The sequence below is a fragment of the Mustela putorius genome, unplaced genomic scaffold (assembly GCF_011764305.1).
Source record: "Mustela putorius furo isolate JIRA1106 unplaced genomic scaffold, ASM1176430v1.1 tig00000680_pilon_pilon_pilon, whole genome shotgun sequence".
Lineage (NCBI taxonomy): Eukaryota > Metazoa > Chordata > Mammalia > Carnivora > Mustelidae > Mustela > Mustela putorius.
This window is the reverse complement of record NW_025421442.1, coordinates 3,076,147-3,103,468: the sequence shown is the minus strand read 5'-3', so window position 1 is coordinate 3,103,468 and position 27,322 is coordinate 3,076,147. Positions and strand designations below refer to the sequence as shown.

At 45.1% G+C, this 27,322-nt stretch overlaps 1 long non-coding RNA gene across 6 annotated transcripts in view; it reads left to right on the top strand.

Annotated features, from left to right (window-relative positions):
- The first annotated feature begins 2,477 nt into the window (after nucleotides 1–2,477).
- Nucleotides 2,478–27,322, top strand: part of LOC123392885 — an 83,089-nt gene continuing 58,244 nt past the window's right edge. For 5 of the 6 annotated variants that reach the window (XR_006607579.1, XR_006607578.1, XR_006607580.1 and 2 more), the window contains exons 1-2: nucleotides 2,478–2,688; nucleotides 5,573–5,687. This is a non-coding gene — a long non-coding RNA (uncharacterized LOC123392885). Of the gene's footprint in view, nucleotides 2,689–5,572; nucleotides 5,688–5,851; nucleotides 5,917–27,322 lie in introns of all 6 variants that reach the window. The other variant, XR_006607581.1, reaches the window with a different exon arrangement.

The window sequence follows — 27,322 nt, the reverse complement described above, 5'->3', positions numbered from 1 at the left end:
CAGCATCCTGGGATCAAGTCCCGCACCGGGCTCCTTGCTCAGCAGGAAGCCTGCTTCTCTTTCTGCCTCTGTTTGCCACTCTGTCTGCCTGTGCTCACGCCGACAAAAAAAAAAAAAAAAAAAAAAAATTTTATTTATTTGACAGATCACAAGTAGGCAGAGAGGTAGAGAATGAAGAGAGGGGGAAGCAGGCTCCCTACTGAGCAGAGAGCCCGATGCGGGGCTCAATCCCAGGACCCTGGGATCATGACCTGAAGCAAAGGCAGATGCTTGAACCCACTGAGCCATCCAGGCACCCCTTGATATATACCTTTAATGCAGATTTTTCCCCCTTTACCTAATTTTGCATTTGGGTGGGATTCTGCATTTTATCTGACATCTCTACCAAAAATGTGTAACGTATCCAGTTATTATTAGTCACTTTCCTGTGTGACAAAGATCTTGGATATGAACACTCCAGAGTGCTATCTTGGCTTCACTGCAAAGCTCATTTGTGTGTACACACACACACACACACCCACACACACCCACACAGAGTGTCTGCAGGCTCTTGGAAGGATTTGGAATTTGGAAGAGCCATCATATATCAGTGAGTGTCCAGGCTTAGTGGGGGTGAGGACAGGAAGAAGGCATAGGAGATCTTCCCCTTTCTTATAGCAAAGGGGCATAGAAAGACCCGATAGCCCTGGTTTTTTGAGCCGTTGCAGTCACTACTCATGAAAGGGATGTGCCCCTTGAGACCAAGCCTCCTGGGGTATCCACTCCTATCCATTTCCCACTCACACAACCAGCTTCCTCTAAGGGCTGGCCGGCCACTCTGAGCCTGGAAGCCCTGCAATGGGCATGCAAACCGCAGACGCTCGTTCTTTGGAATCCAGGCTCACACTGAATGTGGCCCCATGCACGTGGGAGTCATGGCAGCACCCCCTTTAAAATCTCACGGACTCCTCTTCAGGTTTCATGTCAATGTCAGTTTACTGGGAACACCATGATGCCAAGGAGCATTGGTGTTTTCTTTGTGAGAAGAGAGGGCTCTTAGGAAATGGGCCAAGGGTGATGAGGGCCATGAGGGTGATGAGAACTTCAGAGGCCGAAGCCAGACGTCTCGCTAGGGAGACAAGCCCCATTCCCACCGCCAGGACCGCGGAGTTCCTAGGACAGCAGGGTGCTGGGGAAGGAAAGGGAGCTTTAGAACCGTGGCTGCACTCTCTGAACAGGAACTCTTTTTGGTGAAGGCGCTGAAACAGTTCCTTGCCTGGCCGCACGCCCCGCGAAGGAAAGTTGACTCCAAAAAGTCACAAGGTTCTCGCTCCTGGCTCAGATGTAGGATCTGAAGGAGCCTTCTCGGGGCCACTGATTCAAACCTGGCACTGTGGGAAAAGCATCTCAATGCTGCAACCATATCTGTACCGCTTCCAAATCCTACAGCCCAGGGGCAGATGGAATCAAATTCGCCCAAAGGCAGTTTGGGAAGACGGGTCGTGGCAGGCGGCACCAGAAAGCCTTGGCGGGCTGGTCTCTGAGCCTGCCCGCAGGGACTGCTGAGAGCCAGCCGTCTCTGGACAGGGCTCCCGGGTCGGCGGAAACAGCCCTCCCCTGGCCACGGACTGGAAGGAGATGGGGTGATTGAAGCTTCTTCCAAAAATGTCACAAGGTCAGGGCAGTCCGTCGCCCCTTTTCCCACGCGCACTGAAGTTCTCGGATATTCCAGAAGAGGAGGGAGCCAGAGCCGAGCTGCGGCCATGCCGCCCGCTCCATCCCCTGCACCAGGCGCGGTGACCCACGGCGGAAGACGCGCCTTGCGAGGCAAGCTGTGCGGACGCTCCCAGGCACTGAGCAGCGCCGCCAGGAAACGTGCTGTGGACAGGCTGTGCCCGGGGGCACAGTCTGCGGATGGAGTCGGGGAGGATGGCGCCGAGTGTTCCCCGGGTCTGAGTTCTCCGCCAGAACTGTGCTTCCATGGAACCTTGCGGGGCGCAGGGGCTCCGGCGGGCGCGGAGGGCGCAGAAAGGCGGGAAAGAGCAGCAGATGCGCAGTCCGGACGGAGCTGGTCGGCCGCGGGGCCCTCGGGCTTCGGAGGCCCCTGTCCCAGGTGGTTCGCAAGGTCGCGTCCGAGGCCAGGGAGTGCACGTCTGCGACGTCAGGGCCGTGAGCGCTCACTTCCCACGCGCTGGCTTGAAGGCAGGAGCACCACAAGGAGTGCGGGACGGCAGTCGTCCCCGTGCAGCCCGCGGCTCCGGGACCCATTGCTTCCAGCCTCTCCTGCAGGGCTCTCGGGCCGGGTTGGGCTCGCCCCGCGCGCGCCCACGCAGGCGCAGACCCACGTCGTCGCGCGCACGCGCACGCGCACGCGCACCCCTCCCGAGGGGGCGGGGCTGCACGTCTCCCGGACCCTCCTCCGCAACGGCTCCCAGCTTCCGTTGAGGCTGCCCGCGGGAGAAGGCGCGCCTGCGCGGGCTCGGGGGCGGGGGGGGGTCGCTAACGGTCCTGCGGCCGGGGGCGGGGCCGCGCGTGGCCACCTGGTGCTGGCGCGAGCTGGGCTTGATGCGGGCGCGCGCTCCCGGGCGTGCAGGGCTGGCGGCCCGCGGTCCGTGGTGTTCCTGCTTCGCCTTGTGTGCGCCCTTGAGGAGTGGCCCGCGGGGACCGGAGTCCCGGCCGACCCGTGTCTGAGCCTCGCGGCATGCTGAGGTGCGTCGCGCAGACCCTCGGGCGGGCTCTTTGCACCCTGACCTTGTAGGGGTGAGGGCGGTCTCTGGGTTTTTGGGGCCGCGGGTCTGGGCTCCGCGTTGGGTGACTGGCGTCCCGGGCGGCCCGCGTGTTTGGGGTCAGTGCTCCGGTCTCTGGGGTCTGGGGAGTAGGCTATGGAGGGTCTGAGCGTTTGGTCCGCCCTCGAGGGTCTAGCATTCAGAGGGTCTAAGATTGGGGTCGCGCTCTGGAGTCTGGGGTCTCGAGAGGCCCACGGGTGCGGGGTCTGTTTTTGGGTGCCCGGCGTCTGTGTTCGGGGTACGGGCTTGTGGGTCTCAGGTTCCGGGGCCGACGGGTCTGCGGTCCTGGGCGGCTCGTGGGCTCCCCTCAGCTGCCGGCTGGCGTGGTCCCTGGGGCCGGGTCCGGGGTGCGGAGCCGTAGTGGTTCCAGGGGCGACGGCGGGGCCGGAGGGGAGCGCAGGTGGGGCTTGGAGGGGCTCGTTAGTCCGAGTGGCAGGTGTGTGCTGCCGTGTGGCTTGTGAACAAGGGGCGGTGCAGCTCGTGTGTGTGAGAGCGCGCTGAGCGCGGTCAGGAGGGCGTGGAGAGGTCAGGGTCCATCCGAAGTCAAGGAGCTGCTGCTTAGGGGTGTGTCATTCGGGGTTGAGTGGAATGTGGTAAGTGTGATTTCCCCGCACGACTGGGGGATCCGTGGGAGTCCGAGCAGATTGAGAGCGTGTGTGCACGTGGGTAGGGCCGGCTTGGAAAAGTGTGTGTGGGTTCAGGTAGGCGCGCTGGGTTTTCTATTCGGGCATCGCAGGAGGATCAGTGGTGCGTCCGCGCACGTCGAATGGTTCTGTGTATCTTTCTCTGACTGGCGCATGTCCTGTTCGGATCGGTGTGTTGAGGCCAGACCTGTGAATTGTTTTATGGCACTGGTGGGGGATTATAGGTGTGATACGGGTTTTGTATGACGATGGTGCGAGATGGAAGAGTTGATTGTGTATGAGCATCTGGGACTGTGAGGTTATGTATGCAGAGGTGGTGTGGCATACGTGTGTGTGAAACGGTGTGGGTGATAAATTTGCATAGTCGTAGTATACTGGGTTATTTTAGGTGTATTTCGGGCTTGTGGAGAGCTGTGTGTGTATTGAGTCTGTGTGTGTATTCAGGGACCATGGTTATTCGGAGGAATTTTTGCTGGGGCCGTGTGTTTGTCTTTTTCAGTGGGGGGCCATTAAGCTTGTGCATTTTGGAAAGTGAGCATGTATGTATCTGATGGGAGATGGGGCTCAGTGTTCATACAGGGGAGTTGGAGAATTGTGTTTCTCTGTATTAGAGGTCTGGGATTTGATTTTTAGTATTTGCAGGTGTGAAAGCTGGCTGCTACTCACTACAGATAGTTTGGGATTTGGAAGTTGTTTCATGTATGCATTGTGAGGGATGTTTGTATATGCACACACACACACACATATTGGTTTGTGTATATCTACTGGATTTTGGATATATCCAGCACCAACTGCATGAATCATCAAGTTTGTTCGTAAGGTTTGAAGTTAGTTAGGAGTATTCGGTGTGTGTTTCTTTGGGTAGTACTACTCTGTGTCTGAATGTGTTTGGTAGTAGATAGTAGAAGGTGGTTTCTGTAATTCAGGATGAGGATAGAAATGTGTGTGTGTGTGTGTGTGTGTGTGTGTTAGGAGATCTATGTGTATTCGCGTATGTATATTTGTATATATATGCACATATGCACAGATATACATAGTGTTTTGTGTATGTATCTGGGGTGGGAGTTGATTCCCTACTTGGCGTATAGTGGATTGTGTGCACATACTTCTGTGAGAGGGGATATGGTGCACTGGAACTGGCTCGTACTAACTTGGGATGGTCAGTGGTGCATCTCTTTTCCTAGTTCTGTGTTTAATGACTTTAGGTAGGTAGCTTGAAATTAGTCATGCCGGGAATATTTATGCCAGGTAAAAACCACAAACAGAAGCCTTTCCCACCTTCCTCTGAGAGCGTTTTATGAAGTATTGACCAGCACACCCCGGTGTCTGTGTGTGAAGCAGGCATCATTGGGATGTGTGTGAGTGGGGGCATCCAGAGCTTTGGGCCCTTGTATGTGTGCCTTGACCCTTGTCATTCTGAACCGCTGCATTACTCCTAATCGGGTTGGCCCATTCTTTAGGGCCAAAGGATCCCTATATGTTTGGTGATTTCCAGTTTTTCGTGCAGGTAGGTTCAGGGGTGTTTATATGTTAGGCAGGTGGACACTCCTTCAGGATTTGTGGTCCTTGCATCAGGGCATCCCAAGATGGATGGCCCTGGTAGACATGGCTGTGCAGAGCAGAGCCTTCGTAAATGGGTTGTTGCTGTGACAGGCAACATTCAGAACATTGTGGGGATTCCTGGAGAGGAGGTCAAGAGAGCGTGCTCTCCCAGACAGCCCCTTGTAAATCCCCTAGGTAAGCTGCAGGCATCCTTGTCTCTTCTGGAGCATGGCTGGTAGGCAAGAACAGCCTCTACATGGGTCCAGGAGGTGAAAGCCTGCAGAACCACTTGCCCAGAGTCATGGGGAGTGTTGGGAATCACTAGTTCTCAACCAGCCTATCTCAGTGGAAACCTGAGTCCTCAGGGCTAGGCAGGACCCCTAGGGGTCAGCGAACTGACAAGACTGGGGCTGGGGAGGCTTTGTCCATGAAGAAGAGCTAGGGGCTGTGACCCAGGAGGACTGGGATGTTCTGCTCTGAATGGATATGGCTCTCGTGTTCCCAAACCCTTTAGAAATGCTCTCCTTTCTTTTCTGAATGTTCAGGATGCTCCTAACACTGGGAAGCACATAGCTTCATGTTTCTCTGAGAGGAAAACCTGATGCTCTTTCCTCTGTCCAGGTGGAGCTGCAAACCCACCAGCCACGTGATGAGCATGGCCACCAGCTGGCCACGTAGCTGCCTCCTGCCTCCCACCTCCCTTGGACCCACCCAGCATTTGTGGGCCTGCCTTATGGTGAGTCTCCTGAATCTCCCTCCAAAAGAAGGTGCTATCGCCAGCTTCTTGAACTGACTTTCTTAGTACGGGTGGATTCCTAGTAGCTCTCCCTGCCTCCTTCATAACCTGTCCCCAATAAAATGCCGGTGGGGTATGCTAATTGTATTGTGTTTTGTCAGCAGAATGGAGCTCTGCCTGCTTTTCTACGTTAAAGAGTATTCTGAAGAGAATGCAATATATGTACAAGGTATACGTTCTTGGGCTTAATGTGCCTTGTCTGTGAGATGGAAGATGTAGACTCTGAGATCTAAGGGAGAGAAATAGGAATATTGTGGTATTGAACCAGCACTGAACACCCCCCACTCAATGGAATGAATGGGAATTGCTGGAATGGCGAGGCTAGTCAGAGCTGGTTGTTCTGAGTGTGTATCATGGGGCAGATACACATGTGTTCCCCCGTATCTCCATGGACAGAAGGAATCCTGAGTCCTCAGGATTCGTACTGAGTGGCCCCTTTGGCCAGGCCATTAGAAGCTCCAACTTGCTCTACTTCTCAGAAGTTGTTGGGGAAAGAGGTCCTGAACCCTCTCAACCGCCCTGGGGCATGCAGCAACACAAGAGTGGATCTGAGGAGACCCAAAAGGTGGCTCTGTGGCCACTAGGGAACTGTTCCTACAAAGGACACTGTTCTTTATTTTTTAATTTTGTGATTTAAATTCAGTTAGCCAACACATCATACATCATTAGCTTTTGATACAACGTTCAGTGATTCGTCAGCTGTATATAACAACACCTGGTGCTCACTGTGCCACGTGCCCTCTTCAGTTCCCATCACCCAGTAACCCCAGCCCTCCACCCACCTCCCTCTCCACAGCCCTCAGTTTGTTTCCCAGAGTCAGGAGTCTCATAAGGTTTGTCTCCCTCAATGATTTCTTCTCGTTCAGTCCCCCCCTCACCCCTATTGTCCTCTGCACGATTCCTTATGTTCGTTCCCCTTTGAGTGAAACCTTACAATAATTGTGTTTCTCTGATTGACCTATTTCACTTAGCAGAATACCCTCCAGTTCCATGCCATTGCGCATGGTGTGTTAAGTGGCTGCGTAATACTCCGTTGTATATATGAAACATATCTTCTTTTTCCATTCATCTGTTGAAGAACATCTCAGCTCCTCCCACAGTTTGGCTATTGTGGACATTGCCGCTATGAACATTGGGGTGTATGTGCCCCTTCTTTCTCTACGACCTCGGTATCTTTGGGGGTAGCTCTGTTTTTAACATCTCGAGGAACCTCCATACCGTTTTCCAGAGTGGTTGTACCAGTTTTGCATTCCTACCAACAGTGTAAGAGTGCTCCCCTTTCTCCCACACAGAGGACCCTGTTCTGATGTCTGCTAGGGCCCAAGAGAGGAGGCTTACAACCGACAGAGCCCAGGACAAGCAGAGCAGGGTCAGTGGGATACTAGGAACAGAGGAGGGAGAAGATGGGACTCAGGCCGAGGCTGGAGGCAGGCTTTGACTCTGCGGGGCGAGGGGGTGGGAGCACGTCGGGAGGTAAATTCTTCCACCCTCAGCCAGACTCTGCTCCTGCGGCTGCTGGTAGTTGGGGGTGCTGGGAGAATTCTAGCTTGGGGGCCAGTGGTCTGCGTCCTTCCTGCAGCTTTCTCCTGCTTCGAGCAAGAAACCTGTCCTGACTTACAAATCTTTTTGCACCTTCCCCCACTTCGTCCCAAGAGATCAAGAGTCCTTTGTCACAGTCCTGACTGTGCACAGGCATGCATCCAAGTCCCTGTGATGGCCATATGTTTATTATCTCTTTTCTTCCCTGGAATGTAAGAGCCAGGAGAGGGGTCTTTGTTGTGTTCCTTGATGCCTGATAATTGTCATGGGTGTGTGAGTGTCATAGTTTGGAACACAGAAGCAGACACAGAGTTTAGGAAACAAGGTATTTACTAAACAGCACCTGTGAGGGTAGAAACAGGAAGAACTGGGCACAGTGGTCTTTCGGCAGACTCCGGAACAGCCTCTGCTTCTCCTCCTGGAGCTGAGGAGCTATGCGGTCTCTCAGAGCTGTCGCCGTTGGAAGAAATCGGCCAGGCCTTCATCAGCCCGTGAGACGAATGCCTTCCTGGAAACAGGATGCCCCCGGGCAAGGCTATTCTCTGTAGTTGCCGCCATCCCTGAGGGAGCAGGGGGCTGACGCTGTCTCCCAAAGGTGCTCTTGTCCACCCGAGACGCATGCCATTGTCATCAGACTCCTGCCTGTTAGAGCTTTTAGCAATTTCTTTACATAGATTCTGAGTGTGTGAGTGTCTTCAAGGTGGAGGGAATTGTGTATATACGTCTTGGGGTCGTGAGTGTTTGTGTGGGTCAAGTCAGGGAGCATGGAGGGGTGTGCTTGTGTCTGGGGAGGTGGGGATGGCCCTTGTATATGGTTTGGAGGTATGTTGGGGGTCCCGAGCCTGGTACACTGTATTGAGAACCTGCGGGGTATGATTTGCTGAAGGAGGGAGCTCCCTCAGCACCTGCACTCCCACTTTGGGGAAGTGAAGGCACAGTTTCAGTTCAGCCCCTCCAAAGGACATGGAGTCACAGCATTTACTCACAGATCCCAGTAATGGGGTGTGTGCAATGGAAGGGCAGTTCTCTGTCTCAGGTCCCAGCCAGCAGGACATAGAGAGCAGGGTAGCAAGCACTGAGAACTTACAGGTGGTTGGGGAGGAGGTCCCTAAATTTTCGTGGTCTCCCGTCTTTAGTGGTTACCTGTAAAGGTGCCCTAGGAAAAGTAGAGTGGGAGCTTGGGGTGGGAATTCTGAGCTCAGGTCTTTATGGAACTGTCCAGACTGGGTGTGAGCAGGTTGTCATGCTGTAGAATGTGCTGGCAGCCCCTCAGAAGAGCTGTTCTCTCATCATGAGGTTGGAGCTCTGGGTACAAGTGTGTGCTTGTGTACACGCTGTGTACACACTGTCATTGTGTGAGTGCCTCTGAATGTTCTCAGTGCTGGTAGGAAGTTGGTGTGGGTGTATAGAGTGTCCATAGCACAGGGTGGGCTGTGGTGTGTGTAAATTCAGAGTGTTTATTGAGGAATCTAATACATATATTTGAGGGTTGGGGATTGCTTATGTTCTGGGTGCATGTATATTTGGGGCATTAAAGGTTGCACATGCGGGTATTTATGTAGGGGTTCTTGAAGTGTGATGAATTTGGAAGAGTTCTTGTGTATTTTAAGAGGTTTGAGGGACTGGCTCTGTATATTCAGGGTTTTGTTTGTTTGTTTTTTTAGATTTTATTTATTTATTTGACAGAGAGAGATCACAAGTAGGCAGAGAGGCAGGTAGAGAGAGAGGAGGAGGAAACAGGCTCCCCACTAAGCAGAGAGCCCGATGCGGGGCTGGATCTCAGGACCCCGAGATCATGACCTGAGCCGAAGGCAAAGGCTTCAACCCACTGACCCACCCAGGCGCCCCTGTATATTCAGGTTTAAGAAGATCTGATGAGTACTTATTTTTTTCTGGATACCTTGGGTAGGGACAGGAATTGGAGGGATTGTTGTATGTGTGTGTGTGTGTGTGTGTGTGTGTGTGTGTGTGTTGTGTTTAGAAGGAGGTTGGGGAGAAAACCTGGATCCGGACATATCGGTATGGGGGGAACCTATGGGTGTATTTTGGGGGGGTGGATAGTTCAGGATAATTTTAAAGATGGGTATCAACTGTGTATGGACGATTTGGGGGGCAGTGAGAGCCGTGAGTATATAGTTGGTGTGGCATAGTGTGTGTGTCTGTGCATTTTGAAACTATGGTGAATATGTGTCTGTGCATTGGAGAAGACCTAATGTTATGTGTTAATGCTTTGTGTGTTGGTTTTATGTGTATTTGCACTATCAGGGCTGTGTGTATACTTATTTAGTCAGGGTAAGAATTTAGGGAGTAGAGGGCTTTGGGAGCTTCAGCTTGTCAGTGTAGTGGGGTGTTGTGAGTTATGTGTCTGTAATTGGGGGGTATAGACAGATGCCGTTTATAGGATATCAAGAGGGAGACAGGTATATGTTTGTATTGGGGTGGTGAAGTCATTCTTTTGAGGAGTATTTAGGAGAAAGTAGGAAACCCCATGTGTATCTATTGGATGGTATTTGTGTGTTGAGTTTTGGAGGCATTGCACGTAAGTGGACGTTAACAGTTCTGACTATATGTGGTATATTTAGGATTATGGGATTGTGTTTAATATTAAGTATGTGAGTTTGGTTTTAATGTATTCAGTTATTGTTGGAAGGTTTGTGTGATTTCAATGGGGAGTGATACAGGGCTGAGTGGATTTTTTAAGATATGAGGATGTGCGTATTTAGCGTTTGATTATTGGGGGATGGTTGGGAGTACATTTTTGTATTCAAGACCATGGCTGTAATTTTTTGGGGGTTGAAGGTGTATGTCTGTTTGGGACATGAAAGTTCTAGGTGCACTAGTAGGCATCTGGTGGGTAGGGTTTGTGTGTTTGGAGACATGCAGAGCTCTGTGGGACTGTGATGGTGGTGGCTCACTGTGTCTAGCTGGAGTGTGTGTTGGTGTAGGAGGGGGACACGGGGGCATATTGGTGACTGTGAGGCTCTCCCATGTGGACTGACCCTTGTTTGTTGTGATCTTCTGTTGCTCAGAGTCATCCAGTCTCTGTTCTAGAGCAGCCATTCCCCTGGCATGGTCAGTGGTCTTCTTAAGCTTACCTGGATGGGTCTGGCAATATCACTTCTGCTAGTGGCTGGAAGCAGAGTGGGGCTGACTGCCCCAGGAGTCCTGTCCTCAGCGGAGTGGCTGGGAGATCAGGGTTTCTCCTCTAGGAGGTCAGACTTGACCAGTTCTCTCCAGAATGTGCTGGTGGGAGTGACCCATTGGGTGAACTCTGCCAGGAAGTCGTAGATGCAAGGGTAGGTCCTGAGGGAGGAATCTGCTTTCTTCTTTGGGTGGCTCCCACAGACAGAGGGGAAGGGCCAAGTTCCTCGCAGGGTCTTTCTCAGGCCTGGCCCTGCTGACTGGCCTGTCTGTGCATATGTTCTACTGTACTTTGTGCCCTCTGGCGACATCAGCGTGAGGCCTCCTGCATGTCCGTTCTCCCTGTCCTTCCCCAGCCTGCCCCTGATTCCCACTCTGCTTTCTTCCCCTGACACCGTGGGTGAGAGTCGCCTTCTCCAGGTAGGAGGGATTCCTCTTCCCCATGTTCTCACACCATCCTCCTGCCTCTCGTTTCCGCCTACTTGGCACCCACTGTTCTCAGAACAAAGTCGGCCCCTCACAGTGTCCCTTCCCGGGCACCTTCTGGTCTGACCTCCTCTCACTGCCGCCTCGCTGGCCGCGGCCATGAGCCCCAGGTGCAGCAGCCTTCTTTCTGTTCTTGAAAGGCACACTGGGGCCTCTTCGTTTTCTGTTTCCTCATGTTAGAATGCTTCTCTATTCTCTTTATGGAGTGCCTTCCTGACTGAGACCTGCCCTGTTACTCTCTTGGCCTCATCCTGCTTCATTGTCCTACAATGTCTCTCTCGAGGCTAAAGTGGGAAGCTGGTCAGTGTCTTAGCGAGTATCATAACTCCTGGAACTGTAACCACTGACACAAGAGACACCAGGCCATCCACGAGTGAATGAACTGCATGGTCCACTTTGTCAACGGGACCTGCGAACCTGCTGCCTAGTGGCACACATGTCCCTCAAGGATGGGAGCACTGAGTCTTCATCACTTGCCTGCAGGGCATGTCGTCGGCCCGATCACTGTCAGCTCCTATCACTGGGAGGCAGAACAAATTAAGCCAGCTGGCACAGGACGCATGGCACCCTGCAAAGCAACAAACCCAAATGTTGCTCACGAAAAAACCTAAACTCCTATGGCTCATAGTTCAAATGCAGTGAAGCAGGCATAGCATATAAGTTAAAATAAACTGGGTATAAAATTCTCAATGTTCTAAATTAGATGGCCGCTTGTTTCCCGTGATCCAAATGTCAACAGCCAAAACTCTTGGTGTCCTGGACCGGTAAAGGAAGAACAGACCCAAAATGAGTGCCCAGCTGCATTCATCAGGCTCTGGTGAAAAGTAAATTTGCATCATCACTGCCCCACTGAGTTTTTAGCATGTGCCAGGCACTATGAGGCATACTTTCATACTCATGCTTGCCAAATCCATAAAAACCCCCTAGTGGGTACATTAGTGTCTCACATTTCAGGTGATGAAATTGATGTTCAGAGGTAAGCAGTTATGACCAAGCACTTGTATGTGCCGAGTAGCAGTCAAACTGGTTGACCCATCCCAGCAAACTAAACATAACCTTTATCAATGCATCTGGATGGCAGGCCATGAAGATGCAAAATACATCCCAGTGGCAGAATGAGCAGTGTGAAATACCCCAACCGTTCTAGCAGTTGTGAGGTCATACGTCATTGTGGTTTTAATTTGCAAATGCCTGACAATTAGTAATACTGAGCAACTTTTCTTACATCTGTTGGCCATTTATATATAGGTCTTTGGGAAAAGAGCTATTCAAATACTTGGTTGACTTTCTTTTGAATTATTTGCTATTTTGCTGTTGAGTTGAAGGAATTCCTCATATATTTTGGATCCTAACCCCTTGTCAGATACATAGTTTCAAATATTGTCTCCCATTCCATAGCTTCCCTTTTCATTTTTTGATGGTTTCCTTGGCTGTGCAGAAGCTGTTAGTTTGATGCAAATCAACTTGTCTGTTTTTACCTTTTGGTTGTCATTGCTGTTGGTATCAGATCCAATAGTTATCGCCTGGATTAATGTTAAGAAGTTTTAGTCCTTTGTTTTTATCAGTTTCGGGTCTTAATTTTTTTTATTCATTTAATTTTGTAGATGAAGTTGGATAAGGATCCAGTTTCACTCTTAACTATGTAGTGATCTTTTTTTCCCACCATTTCTTAGAGCTAACCTTTCCCCACTGTGAGTTCTTGGAATCCTTCTTGAAGATCACACTATATATGGTTTTATTTGTGGGCTCTTGGTTCCACTGATCTATAGGTCTAAATGCCAGTACTAATATATTATAGGTTTATAATATATTTTGAAATCAGGAAGTGTGATGCCTCCAGCTTTGTTCTTGTCCAAAACTGTTTTGGCTGTTCAGGATCTTGTGTGATTCTGTATGAATTTTTGGATTGTTTTTTTCTATTTCTGTAAAGAATTCCATTGGGATTTTAATAGGGATTCTGTGGGGGTGCCTGGGTGGCTCAGTTGATTGAGCATCTGATTCTTGATTTTGGCTCAGGTCATGATCTGAGATAGAGCCCCACGTCAGGTTCTATGCTGTGCATAGGGCCTGCTTGAGATTCTCTCCCTCCCTCTCTCTTTGCCCTCTCCTCCCTCTCTCTCTCTCAAATAAAAAAGTGTGGGTTTTATGGAATCTGCAGGTCACTTAATTTTTTTAGACTTCATCTTTTTAAATTCAATTAACCAAGATAAGATACATCATTAGTTTCACATGTGTTCAATAATTCATCAGTTGCATTTAATAACACCCAGGACTCATCACATACCCTCTTTAATGCCCATCCACCAGTTACCCCAACCGCCCCCCTCACCCTCCCCTTCAGCAACCCTCAGTTTATTTCCCGGAGTCAGAAGTCTCCTGGTTTGTATCCCTCTCAGATTTCTTTCCATTCAGTTCTCCCTCCCTTATGATCCTCTGCACTGTTTCTTATAGTCCACATATCACCGAAACCATATGATAACTGTCTTTCTTTGGTTGACTTATTTCACTTAAGTGTAATACCCTCCACTTGCATCCACGTTGTTGTAAATGGTAGGTATTCATCCTTTCTGATGGCTGAGTAATATTCCATTGTATGTATGTACCACATCTTCTTTATCCGTTCATCTGTTGAAGGGCATCTCCGCTCCTTCCACAGTTTGGCTATGATGGACATAGGTGCTATGAGCATTGGGGTGCATGTGCCCCTTCTTTTCACTACCTCTGTGTGTTTTTGGGGTAAATACCCAGTAGTACAGTTGCTGGGTCATAGGGTAGGGAGCTCCATTGTTAACTTCTTGAGGAACTTCTATACTGTTTTCTAAAGTAACTGTACCAGCTGGCATTCCCACTAACAGTGCAAGAGGGTTCTCCATTCTCTACATCCTCAGCCAACGTTTTTTTCCTGTTTCGTTAATTTTAGCTATTCTAACTGGTATAACGTGTTATCTCAATGTGGTTTTGATTTGTATTTCTCTGATGGGTAGTGATGTTGAACATTTTTTCATGGGTCTGTTATTTGTAGGTCTTTTTTGCTCATTTTTTCAAGATTTTATTTATTTATTTAACAGACAGAGATCACAAGGAGGCAAAGAGGCCGGGTTGGGGTGCGGTGAGGCAAGCAGGTTTCCCGGCTAGCGGAGAGCCCCACGTGGGGCTTGATCCCAGGATCCTGAGATCATGATCTGAGCTGAAGGCAGAGGTTTAATAACCCAGTGGACCATCCAGGTGCCCTGTGTGTTTTGAGTGTTGAGTTTGATAAGCTCTTTATAGATCTCGGATACCAGCCGTTTATCTGATATGTCATCTGTAAATGTCTTCTCCCATTCCATAGGTTGCCTTTTATGTTTGTTGACTCTCCTTTGCTGTGCAGAAGCTTTTTATCTTGATAACGTCCCAATAGTTCATTTTTGCCTTTGTTTGCCTTGCCTTTGGTGACATGTCTAGCAAGAAGTTGCTGTGGCTGAGGTCAAAGATGTTCCTTCCTGTGTTCTCCTCTAGGATTTTGGTGGTTTCCTATCTCACATTTAGGTCTTTCATCCACTTTGAGTTCCATCATTGTGTGCGGTATAAGAGAATGGTCCAGTTTCAGTCTTCTGCATGTGGCTGTCCCAATTTTTCCAACACCATTTATTGAAGAGACGATTTTTTCCCATTAGATATATTCTTTCCCGCTTTGTCAAAGATTTGCTGACCAGAGTTGAGGGTACATTTCTGGGTTTTCTATTCTGTTCTGTTGATCTATTTATCTGTTTTTGTACCAGTACCTATGGTCTTGATGATCGCAGCTTTATAATATAGTTTGAAGTCAGGCATTGTGATGCCACCAGCTTTGTATTTCTTTTTCAACATTTCTCTGGCTGTTTTGTTTTGTTTTGTTTTCTGATTCCATACAAATTTTAGGATTATTTGTTCCAGCCCTGTGAAAAATGTCGATGGTATTTTTTTATGGTGTTTTGATAGAGATTGCATTGAATGCATGGGAAGGATAGACATTTTAACAAAGTTTATTCTTCCATTGCATTAACATGGAATATTGTCCATCTCTTTGTCTTCCTCAGTTTCTTTCATAGTGTTCTGTAGTTTTTAAAAAATTTCTTTTTTTAAAAAAGATTTTATTTATTTATTTGACAGAGAAATCACAAGTAGGCAGAGCAGTCAGCAGAGAGGGGGAAGCAGGCTTTCTGCTGAGCAGAGAGCCTGACGCAGGGCTCGATCCCAGGACCCTGAGATCATGACCTGAGCCTAAGGCAGAGGCTTAACCCACTGAGCCACCCAGACCCCCCTGTAGTTTTTAGAGTACAAATCCTTTACCTCTTTGGTTAGGTTTATTCTTAGGTATTTCATGGTTTTGGGTGCAATTGTACATGGGATTGATTCCTTTATTTCTTTCTTCTGTCTCATTGTTAGTGTATAGAAATGCAACTGATTTCTTGCACTGATTTTATGTCCTGCCATGTTGTTGAACTGCTGTATGAGTTCTAGAAAACAGTGGTGAGAATGAGAAACAATCTGAGGGGTTTGAAGTGGCGGGGGGGGTGGGAGGTTGGGGTACTTGGTGGTGGGTATTATGGAGGGCACGGATTGCATGGAGTACTGGTTGTGGTGAAAAAATAATGAATGCTGTTTTTCTGAAAATAAATTAATTAATTTATAACAAAAAAGAATTATTCTCTTAGTGTACCGTTGGATCCTATTGGATAGTATCTTGGTGAGTATTTTGCCATCCATGTTCATTAGGGATAATGGTCTGTAATTCTCCTTTTTGTTGGGGTCTTTGTCTGGTTTTGGGATCAAGGTAATATGGCTTCATAGAATGAGTCTATTTTTACTTCCACTTCTATTTTTTGAAACAGCTTCAGGAGCATAGGTATTATTTCTTTTTTGAATGTTTGGTAGAATTCCCATGGGAATCCATTGGGCCCTGGACTCTTGTTTTTTGGGAGGTTTTGATCACTACTTCAATCTCGTTACTGGTTATTGGTCTCTTCAGATTGTGAATTTCATCCTGTTTCAGTCTTGGTAATCTATAGGTTTCCAGGAATGCATCCAATTCATCCAGTTTGCTTAATTTATTGCCTGCCATATAGTTGTTGATAATAATTTTTTCTTTTTTTAAATTTTTTTAGTCACCATACAGTATTTCCGTTAGTTTTTGATGTAGTGTTCCAAGATTCATTGTTTGCATAAAACACCCACTACTCCATGCAATACATGCCCTCCTTAATACTCATCACCAGGCTAACCCATCCTCCTGCTCCCTTCCTTGTAAAACCTTCAGTTTGTTTCTTGGAGTCTATAGTCTCTCATGGTTCCTCTCCCCCTCTAAGTCCCCCCTTCATTTTTCCCTTCTTTCTCCTAGTATCCTCCGTGCTGTTCCTTATGTTCCACAAATAAGTGAAACCATATGATAATTGATATTTTATGCTTGACTTATTTCACTCTGCATAATCTCCAGTCCCATCCATGTTGATGGAAAAGTTGGGTATTCATCCTTTCTGATGGCTGAGTAATATTCCATTGTGTGTATGGACCGCATCTTTTTTATCCGTTCATCTGTTGAGGGGCATCTTGGTTCTTTCCACAGTTTGGCTATTGTGGACACTGCTGCCATGAACATGGAGGTACATATGTCCTTTCTTTTCACTACACCTTTATCTTTGGGGTAAATACCCAGTAGTGTAATTGCTGGGCCATAATGATTTCTAATAATTGTTTCTATATTACCTTGGTGTTAGTCGTCATCTCTCCCCATTCGTTCATAATTTTATTAATTTGGGTCTGCAAGCGGGGGAGGCTTTTCTTTGGATAAATCTGGCCAGTGGTTTATTGATCTTATTAATTCTTTCAAAGAAAGAGCTTTTAGTTTCATTGATCGGCTCTACTGTATTACTGGTTTCTAATTCATTGATCTCTGCTCTAAGCTTTATTATTTCTCTTCTTTTACTTGGCTTAGTCTCTATTTGTTGTTCTTTCTCCAGTTCTTTAAGGTGTACAGTTAGCTTGTATATTCAGGATTTTTCTTTTTATTTTTGATTAAAGCTTAGATGGCTATGTATTTCCCCCTTAGGACTGCCTTAGCAGTATCCCATAGGTTTTGGACTGAAGTGTTTTCTTTTCTTTTCTTTTTTTTAAATAAGACAGACAGAGATCACAAGTAGGCAGAGAGGCAGGAAGAGAGAGAGGAGGAGAGAGAGCAGGTCCCTGTTGAGCAAAGAGCCCAATGTGGGGCTCGATCCCAGGACCCTGGAATCATGACCTGAGCCGAAGGTAGAGGCTTTAACCCACTGAGCCACCAGTGCCCCTGGACCAAGTGTTTTCATTTTCATTAGTTTCCATGAATTTTTTTTAAATTTTATTTTTTCAGTGTTCCAAGATTCATTGTTTATGCACCACACCCAGTGCTCCATGCAATATGTGCCCTCCTTAATACCCACCACCAGGCTCACCTAACTCCCTACCTCTCTCCCCTCCAAAACCCTCAGTTTCTTTCTCAGAGTCCAGTCTCTCATGGTTCATCTCCCCTCTGATTTCCCCCAATTCACTTTTCCTTCCTTCTCCTAAAGTCCTCCCATGTTATTCCTTTTGTATCACAAGTAAGTGAAACCGCATAATTGACTCTCTCTGCTTGACTTCTTTCACTCAGCATAATCTCCTCCAGTCCCATCCATGTTGATACAAAATTTGTGTATTCATCCTTTCTGATGGAGGCATAATATTCCATTGTATGTATGGACCATATCTACTTTATCCATTCGTCTGTTGAAGGGCATCTTGGTCCTTTCCACAGTTTGGCGATTGTGCCCATTGCTGCTATGAACATTGGGGTACAGATGGCCCTTCTTTTCACTACACCTGTATCTTTGGGGTAAATACCCAATAGTGCAGTTGCCGGGTCATAGAGTAGCTCTATTTTTAATTCCTTAAGGAATTTCCACACTGTTTTCCAAAGTGGCTGCACCAACTTGCACTCCCACCAACAGTGTAAGAGGGTTCCCCTTTCTCCACATCCTCTACAGCATTTGTTGTGTACTGTCTTGTTAATTTTGGCCATTCTAACTGGTGAAAGATGGTATCTCAATGTGATGTTGGTTTGAATCTCCCTGATGGCTAATGATGATGAACATTTTTTTCATGTGTCTATTAGCCATTTGTATGTTTTCTTTGTAGAAGTGCCTGTTCATGTCTTCTACCAATTTTTTGACGTGATTATCTATTTTTTGAGTGTTGAGTTTGAGGAGTTCTTAGTAGATCTTGGATATCAGTCCTTTGTCTGTAGTATCATTTATGAATATCTTCTCCCATTCCGTGGGTTGCCTCTTTGTTTTATTGACTGTTTCCTTTGCTGTGCAGAACCTTTTGATCTTGATGAAGTCCCAAAAGTTTATTTTTGCTTTTTATTCCTTTGCCTTTGGAGACATGTCTTGAAGGAATTAATAAGATTGATAAACCACTGGCCAAACTAATCCAAAAGAAAAGAGAGAAGACCCAAATTAATAAAATTATGAATGAAAGGGGAGTGATCATGACTAACACCAAAGAAATAGAAACAGTCATCAGAAATTATTATTAACAGCTATATGCCAGTAAGTTAAGCAACCTAAAAGAAATGGATTCATTTCTGGAAACCTATGAATTTCCAAGACTGAAACAGGAAGAAATTGATAACCTGACTAGACCAATATCTTATAATGAGATTGAAGCAGTGATCAAAAACCTCCCAAAAAACAAGAGCCCAGAACCTGACAGAGTCCTTGGGGAATTCTACCAAACATCCAAAGAAGAAATAATACCTATTCTCCTGAAGCTGTTACAAAAAATAAAAACAAAAGGAAAACTTCCATACTCCTTCTATGAAACCAGCATTACCCTGATCCCCAACCAGGCAAAGACCCCATCAAAAAGGAGAATATCAGACCAATATCCCTGATGAATATGAATGCCAAGATTCTCAACAAGATCCTAGCTAATAGGATCCAACAGTACATTAAAATGATGATCCAGCATGACAAGGTGGGACTTATCCCTGGGACGCAAGGGTGGTTCAACATTCGCAAGTCAATCAACGTGATAGAGTTAATCAAGAGAAGAGAGAAACCACATGGTCCTCTCAATTGATGCAGAAAAAGTATTTGAGAAAACACAGCATCTGTTCCTGATTAAAATTCTTCAAAGTATAGGGATAAAGGGAACATTCCTCAACTTCATAAAATCTATGAAATACCCACAGCAAATATCACTCTCAATGGGTGAAAGTTGACAGCCTTCCCTTTGAGATCAAGAATGCAACAAGGATGCCCACTTTCGCCTTTCTTATTCAACATAGTCCTAGAAGTCCTAGCGACAACAATCAGACAACAAAAAGAAATAAAAGGTATTCAGATTGGCAAAGATGTCAAACTCTCTCTCTTCACAGAAGACATAATACTTTATACGGAAAACCCAGAAGACTCCACCCCCAAACTACTGGAACTTATATAGCAATTCAGTAATGTGGCAGGATACAAAATCAGTGTGCAGGAATCAGTTGCTTTCTTATCCACTAACAATGAAAATATAGAAAGGGAAATTAGAGAATTGATTCCATTTATTATAGTGGCAATAACCATAAGGTACTTTGGAATAAACCTAACCAAAGAGGTAAAGGATCTATACTTGAGGAACTACAGAACAGTCATGAAAGAAATTGAAGAAGACACAAAAAGATGCTAAAGCATTCCATGCTCATGGATTGGAAGAATAAACATTACTAAAATGTCTGTACTGCCCAGAGCAGTCTACAGTCAATGCCATCTCAATCAAAATTCCACCAGCATTTTTCAAAGTGCTGAAACAAACAACCCTAAAATTTGTATGGAGCCAGAAAAGACCCCAAATCACTAAGGAAATGTTGAGAAAGAAAAACAAAGCTGGGGGTATCATGTTGCTTGATTTCAAGCTTTACTACAAAGCTGTGATCACCAAGACAGCATGGTACAGGCACAAAAACAGACACATAGACCAGTGGGACAGAGGAGAGAGTCCAGATATGGATCCACAATTCTGTGATCAAACAACAACAAAGCAGGAAAAAAAAATATCTAGTGGAAAAAAGACAGTCTCTTCAATAAGTGGTGCTGGGAAAATTGGACAGCTATGTATAGAAGAATGGAACTTGACCACTCTCTTACACCATACACGAATATAAACTCGAAATGGATTAAAGACCTCAACATGAGGCAGGAATCCGTGAAAATCCTAGAGGAGAACATAGGCAGTAACCTCTTTGACATCTCCTGTGGCTTTTTAATATAACTCAAAGTCAAAATTCTTGACGCCTCCAGCTTTGCTTTTCTTTTTCAAGATTGGCTTGACTCTTCGGGGCCTTTTACAGTTTGATACAAATTTTAGGATTGTTTGTTTTAGTCCTGTGAAAAATGCTGGTGGTATTTTGATAGGAATTGCGTTAAATGCGTGGATTGCTTTGGGTAGTATAGACGTTTAAACAATATTTACAGATGACGCAATGTCATAGGAAACACGAAAGACTCCACCAAAAAACTGCTTGAACTGATCAATGAATTCAGTATAAATTTTCAGGATACAAAATAAATATGCAGAGAACCACTGCATTTCTTTTTTAAAATGTGTTTGACAGAGCTAGTGCACATGAGCACAAGCAGGGGAAGCATCAGGCAGAGGAAGAGAGCGAGCGAGAAGCAGGCTCCCTGCTGAACAAGGAGCCTGATGCAGGGCTCGATCCCAGGATCCCAGGATCGTAGGATGATGACCTGAGCCGAGGCAGATGCTTAACCGACTAAACCACATAGACACCACAACTGTTGGATTTCTGGACACCAATAATGAAGTAGCAGAGAGTTTAAGAAAACAATCCCCTTTACAACTGAAGCCAAAATAATAAGATATCTAGAAATAAACCTCACCAAAGAGGTGAAGGACCTATACTATGAAAAGTATAAAAGACTGATGAAAGAAACTGAAGAAGACCTGAAAATATGGAAAGACATTCTCTGCTCATGGATTGGAAGAAAACTGTTGTTAAAATGTCTTGATTGATTTTTAAAGAAATACTTCTATCTCTGCTTTTGTGTTTCCTACCTTAATACTGTTGTTTTTGGTCTCCTTTCTACTCAGAGTCCCCTTTAATACTTCTTGCAGGGCTAGTTCCGTGGTTATGAACTCCTTTAGTTTTTGTTTGCTGGGAAACTGGTTTTCTCCTTTTCTGGTATGAATGGTAGCCTTGGTAGAGTATTCGTGGCTGCAGTTTTGTCCCACTCAGCACTTTTTGAATATATCATGGCACTCTCTTCTGGCCTGCTAAGTTTCTCCTGAAAAATTCCCCCACTAGCCTTATGGGGATTCCCCTGTTTGTTCCTGCTTTCTTTTGTCTTGCTGCTTTAAAAAAAAATAATCACTATATTTTGCCAATTTAATTAAGTCTTGATGTGGATCTGCTTTTGTTGATTTTGGTGGGGTTGTCTGTGCTTCCTTCATCTGAATATCTGTTTCCTTCCCCAGATTAGGGAAATTTTCATCTATTATTTCTTCAAATATATTTTCTGTCCCCTTTTCTCTCTCTTCCTTCTGGGATCCTCACCATGTAAATGTTACTATGCTTGATGGAGTCACTGAGTTCCATAAGTCTCTTCTCATTTTGTATAATTCTTTTTTCTCCCTTTTTTTTCAGCTGATTGCTTTCTATTACTCTGCCTTCTAAGTCATGAATTTCATTCCTCTGCTTCTTCCAGCCTGCTGTTTATTCCATCAAGCATGTTTTTTATTTTGTTTATTGAGCCCTTCATCTCTGGTACGTTATTCCATATCTGTGTTCAAAGTCCCTTGTCTTCTACTCTTTTCTGAAGTCCAGTGAGTATCCTTATGATCATTGCTTTAAAAACTCCCTCGGGCATCTGTTTCACTTAGATCTCCACCCATGTCCTCGTCCTTTTATTTCATTTGGGATTAATTCCTTTTCTCATTTTGTCTATGTTTCTGTAACTATTTCTCTGTGTTAGAAAGGTCAGCTAAGTCTGTTCTCAAGAGTAATGGCCTTGTGCAAAAGAGGTTCTATAGAGCCCTGTAGTGTACATGCTTCCAGGAGTGTCTCTAGTGTGTGCTGCGTGTGCTCTGCTGTTGAGTACTGGCTGGCTTCTTTATCCTTTAGGCCAGTCATCTGCAGAGGTTCTCTCTGTGTGCTGTGGGCAGTGTTTGGTCCCTGGCCTGAATGTGGTACATTTTAACTAGGTGTACTGTGATCTGCTCATGGAAAGAGACCTGTTGCCACTGCCATAGGAACCAAGACTCCGCAAACCTCCCATTTGGAGGACGGGTGTGAGCAGTTTGGGCAGGTCTGGAGGAGGGGGCCTGCCACACTGGGACTGAGGCTGGTAACTGGGAAGGGTGGTTCCACCAGAGTGTGTCAGGGTGGAGCTTGGTGTAAGCAAGTTATTAGGCAGTGAGTGTTGATGCTACACTGGGTCCTGTAGTTTGACCTGTGCTTATGCTGGGGGTAGAGGAGAGAAATGGCTCCAGACAGTTCTTTTGTTCCCAGGAGGGTCTCTCCATGAATGCTGCCTCTCTGGGATGTGCTATAAGATAAGCACATGACTTCCTCACTGTGTGCCCCAGGTGCTCATCAGATCCCTGTTGTCACACAGTATGTCCCCCAGTTGTTTGCCTGCCTTCACTCCAAGAGCAGCACTGTACCCTATAGGCTCTATTCCCAGCCAGGCCCACTGACCTTTAAAACTTCAGGCTTTAAACCCCACTGGTTGCCAGAAGTCATGGACTTTGGCCCATCTTGCTTTCTAGCTTAGTTGCTATGGGAATTAGGTTTTGCTCTGAGCTCTGGTGTGTTAATCTGTCTCTTGCCCTTCTCCTGGACTGTGGCTCCCTCCCCACCACAGCGACCCTAGTCTGTCTCCTGAATTGCCTGCCTCTCCACACTTCCTGCCTTCTTTGATGCGGCCTCTTGTCTCCCTTTTGTTTTATCCGAGTTTGTTCTGCGAGTCTTCAGGTCTATTTCTGGGGTATAGTTGGGTTTGTGGGAGAGGCAGGCCTAGAGTCCTCCTAGTGCTCTGGCATCTTGCCATCTTCTAACCCATCCATGAATTTTTAAAGTTTATTTGATTGCTTCACTGACTCAATGGCTGTATAGTAGCAGATTGTTTATCCTCCATATGTTTGGGGTTTTTTTCCAGCTTTTTTCCTTGTAATTTGTTTCTAGTTTTATATTGTTGTGGTTGGAAAGGAAGCATGGTATGCTTCCAGTCTCAAATTTATCAGGGCTTGTTTTGTGGCCTAACAAGTGGTCTCTTCTGGAGAATGTTCCTTGCGCACTTGAACGTGTATTCTGTTGTTTTTTTTGGAGGAAATGTTCTATGTATATGTTTTATGTCCAATCTGGCCTATTACGTCATGCAGAGACACTGTTTTCTTGGTTTTTCCACATGGATGATCTATCCATTAGTGTTAAGTGGGGTGTTAAGTCACCTAATAGTATTGTATTACCAGCAGTTTCTCTCTTTAATATTTGCTTCATATATTTAAGTGTTGCAGTCTTGGGTGCATAGATATTTACAATTGGTTTATTCTCTTGTTGGTGTGATCCCTTTCTCATTATATGTGATACCCTTCTTTGTCTCTTGTTAGAGTCTTTGTTTTATTGTCTGTTTTGTTGGGGCGCCTGGGTGGCTCAGTGGGTTGAGTGACTGCCTCTGGCTCGGGTCATGATCCTGGAGTCCTGGGATCAAGTCCTGCATTGGGCTCCCTGCTTGGTGGGGTCTCCTTCTCCCTCTGACCCCACCCCTTCTCATTCTCTCTCTCTCTCAAATAAATAAGTAAAATCCTTTTTTCAAAAGTGTTTTTAAAGAAATAAAGTCTGTTTTGTTTAATATAAGTACTGCTATCTAGCTTTTTTTCTTTTTCTTTTTTTGTCGTGATAAATGTTCTGTTGTTGCTGCTTTTCCTGAGCTTTCAGTCTGTATGTGTCTTAAGGTCTGAAGTGAGTCTTTTATAGGCAAGCATAATGGTGCATCAGACTTTTTTTTTTCTTTCCTTCCTGTTTTTAATTCATTCCACCCTCATTTGTCTCTTGATTGAGCATTTAGATAATTTCAGTTCAAAGTAGTTATTGATAGGTATGTACTTAAACTGCCATTTTGTTAACTCTTTTCTGGTTGTTTTTGTAGCTCTTCTCTGTTCCTTCTTTTGCTCTTTCCTTGTAATTGATGACTTTCTTTAGTATTATGTTTGGCTTATTCTTTCTGGGTGTCTAGGTTTTTGGTTTGTGGTTACTTTGGGGTTCATATAGAACATCTTAAGAATACAGCAATCCATATTGGGTTGATGGTCACTTAAGTTTGAACATACTCTAAAATAACTGCATTTTTATTTTCTCCTCATTTTATGTAAATGATGTCATATTTTACGTTTTTTAATTTGTGATTTTTTAAAAAGATTTTATTTATTTATTTGACAAAGATACAAGTAGGCAGAGAGGCAGGCAGAGGGAGAGGACAGGAAACAGTCTCCCCACTGAGCAGAGAGCCCAATGTGGGGCTTGTTCCCAGGACCCTGGGATCATGACCTGAGCCAAAGGCAGAGGCTTTAACCCACTGAGCCACCCAGGTGCCCCAATTTGTGATTCAATATGTAATTGATTTCACAATTTTTGTATTTAAACCTTCACACCAGCTTTATAAGTGATAGCCATTTGTATGTCTTGATTCGAGAAGTGTCTGTTCCTATCTTCTGCCCATTTTTTTACATGTTTGCCTGTTTCGTGTGTGTTGAGTTTGAGGAGTTCATTATAGATCCTGGATATCAACCTTTTGTCTGTACTGTCATTTGCAAATATCTTCTCCCATTCCTTGGGTTGCATCTTTGTTTTTTTGATGGTTTCCTTTGCTGTGCAGAAGCTTTTGATTTTTATGCAGTCCCAAAAGTTCATTCACTTTTGTTTCCTTTGCCTTTGGAGACATATCTTGAAAGAAGTTGCTGTGGCTGATATCAAAGAGATTACTGCCTATGTTCTCCTCTAGGCGTCTGATGGATTCTTGTCTCACATTGAGGTTTTTTTTTTTTTAATTTTTTATTTTTTATTATTTTTTATAAACATATATCTTTATCCCCAGGGGTACAGGTCTGTGAATCACCAGGTTTACACACTTCACAGCACTCATCAAAGCACATACCCTCCCCAGTGTCCATAATCCCACCCCCTTCTCCCAAACCCCCTCCCCCCAGCAACCCTTAGTTTGTTTTGTGAGATTAAGAGTCACTTATGGTTTGTCTCCCTCCCAATCGCATCTTGTTTCATTTATTCTTCTTGTACCCACTTAAGTCCCCATGTTGTATCACCACTTCCTCATATCAAAATCAAGAAGTCAGGAAATGACAGATGCTGGCGAGGATGTGGAGAAAGGGGAACCCTCCTACACTGTTGGTGGGAATGCAAGCTGGTGCAGTCACGTTGAGGTCTTTTATCCATTTTGAGTTTATCTTTGTGTACGGTGTAAGAGAATGGTTGAGTTTCATTCTTCTACATATAGCTGTCCAGTTTTCCCAGCACCATTTATTGAAGAGACTGTCTTTATATTTGCATCTGTTTTATGAGGGATAGGGGAATAATATTTGTTTCTTGTGGTATCTTTATGTGGCTTTGATGCCAGTGTAATATTGATATTATGGAATGTTCCCTCTTGTATTTTTTGGAAGGGTTTGAGGATTGGTGATAATTCTTTAAATGTTTGCTAGAATTATTAGTAAAGCCGTTTAGTTTTGAGCTTTTCTTCATTGGGTTTTGGGGGGGGGTGTTTTTTTGTTTTGTTTTGTTTTTTACTACAGATTGCATCCCTTTACTTGATGTAGGTCTGTTCAGATTTTTATTTCTTTGAGTCAGTTTTAGTATTCTGTTTCTAGGAAGATGTTGATTTCATCTAGGTTATACAGCTTATTGGCATAAAACTGTTCATTGGATTCTCCTATGATTCTTTTTCTTTATGGAAAGATAATGTCTCCACATTCATATCTGAATTTATTAATTTGAGCCTTGTCTCTTTTGCTTGGTCCATCTAGTTAAAGGATTGCCAATTCTGTTTATCTTTTATAACATTTCGTGTTGAGCAGATCTACTAGTGATGAACTTGTTTAGTTTTTCTTTATGTGTATAGGTCTTGAAAAATTCTGGTAAAAATACACATAAAACTTACCATTTTAACTGTTTTTAAAAGCACAAGTCAGGGCGCCTGGGTGGCTCAGTTGGTTGAGCAACTGCCTTCGGCTCCGGTCATGATGGCGGACTTCCAGGATCTGGTCCCGCATTGGGCTCCCAGCTCCTTCTCCTCTCTCATGCTCTCTCTCATTCATTCTCCCTCAAATAAATAAATAAATAAAATCTTAAAAAAAAAAAAAAAAGCCAAGTCAATGGCATTAAGTACATTCACATTGCTGTGCTACTATTACCACCATCATCCACAGAACTTTTTCTTACAAAACTGAAAATCTGTAATTATTAAACAGTAATTCCACATTTTCTCCACCCCCAATTTTGCGTGGTTTTTGTCTCTATGAATTTATCCTATTTTTTAAAATTTAATATTATTTATTTACTTATTTGTCAGAGAGAGAGTGAGCACAGTCAGACAGAGTGGCAGGCAGAGGCAGAGGGAGAAGCAGTCTCCCCATTGAGTAAGGAGCCCGATGTGGGACTTGATCCCAGGATGCTGGGATCACCGAATTTATCCTATTTTTTGTTTCTATGAATTTAATTACTCTATGTACTTTATATTAAGTGGGATATTAATAGTATATGTCCTTTTGCAACAGGCTTTCTTTACTTAAGCTAATGCTTCAAGGTTAATCCATGTAGTATTTTTATTTTTTGAATATTAGAATTAAATATGACACTATTTTTTAAAGAATATTAATTCATTCTATGTGCCTACCATATTTTATTTATCAATTCCTCTATCAATGGGCATTTGGGTTTCTTCTGCCTTTTGGCTGTAGCAAGTAATTTCTGCTGTGAACATGAGTGAACAAGTGATTCTTGAAGTCTCTAATTTTAGTTATTTGGGGTATACAATGGGAAGTAGAATTATGGGATAATGTAGAAAATCTATTTTTAATTTTTTGAGGAACCACCACACTATTTTCCATAGTATGTTTTTAAATTATTCTTTAATTTCCTGATTGACCCATTTATTTAGTAGGATACGTTTTTAACCTCCATGTAGGTGTGGCCCTTCCACAGAGAATGTGGCCTTCTACAGAATAGAATATTCTAGAGAATAAAATCCCATACTTCTGCTGAGGTTATGATTAGTGCTTGCTTCAGGGTTAGCCATTAGGGGTTATTGGTTAGAAGTTAGGATTTAGGGTATGTGCCTGGTATCTTGAAGTTCAGAGAC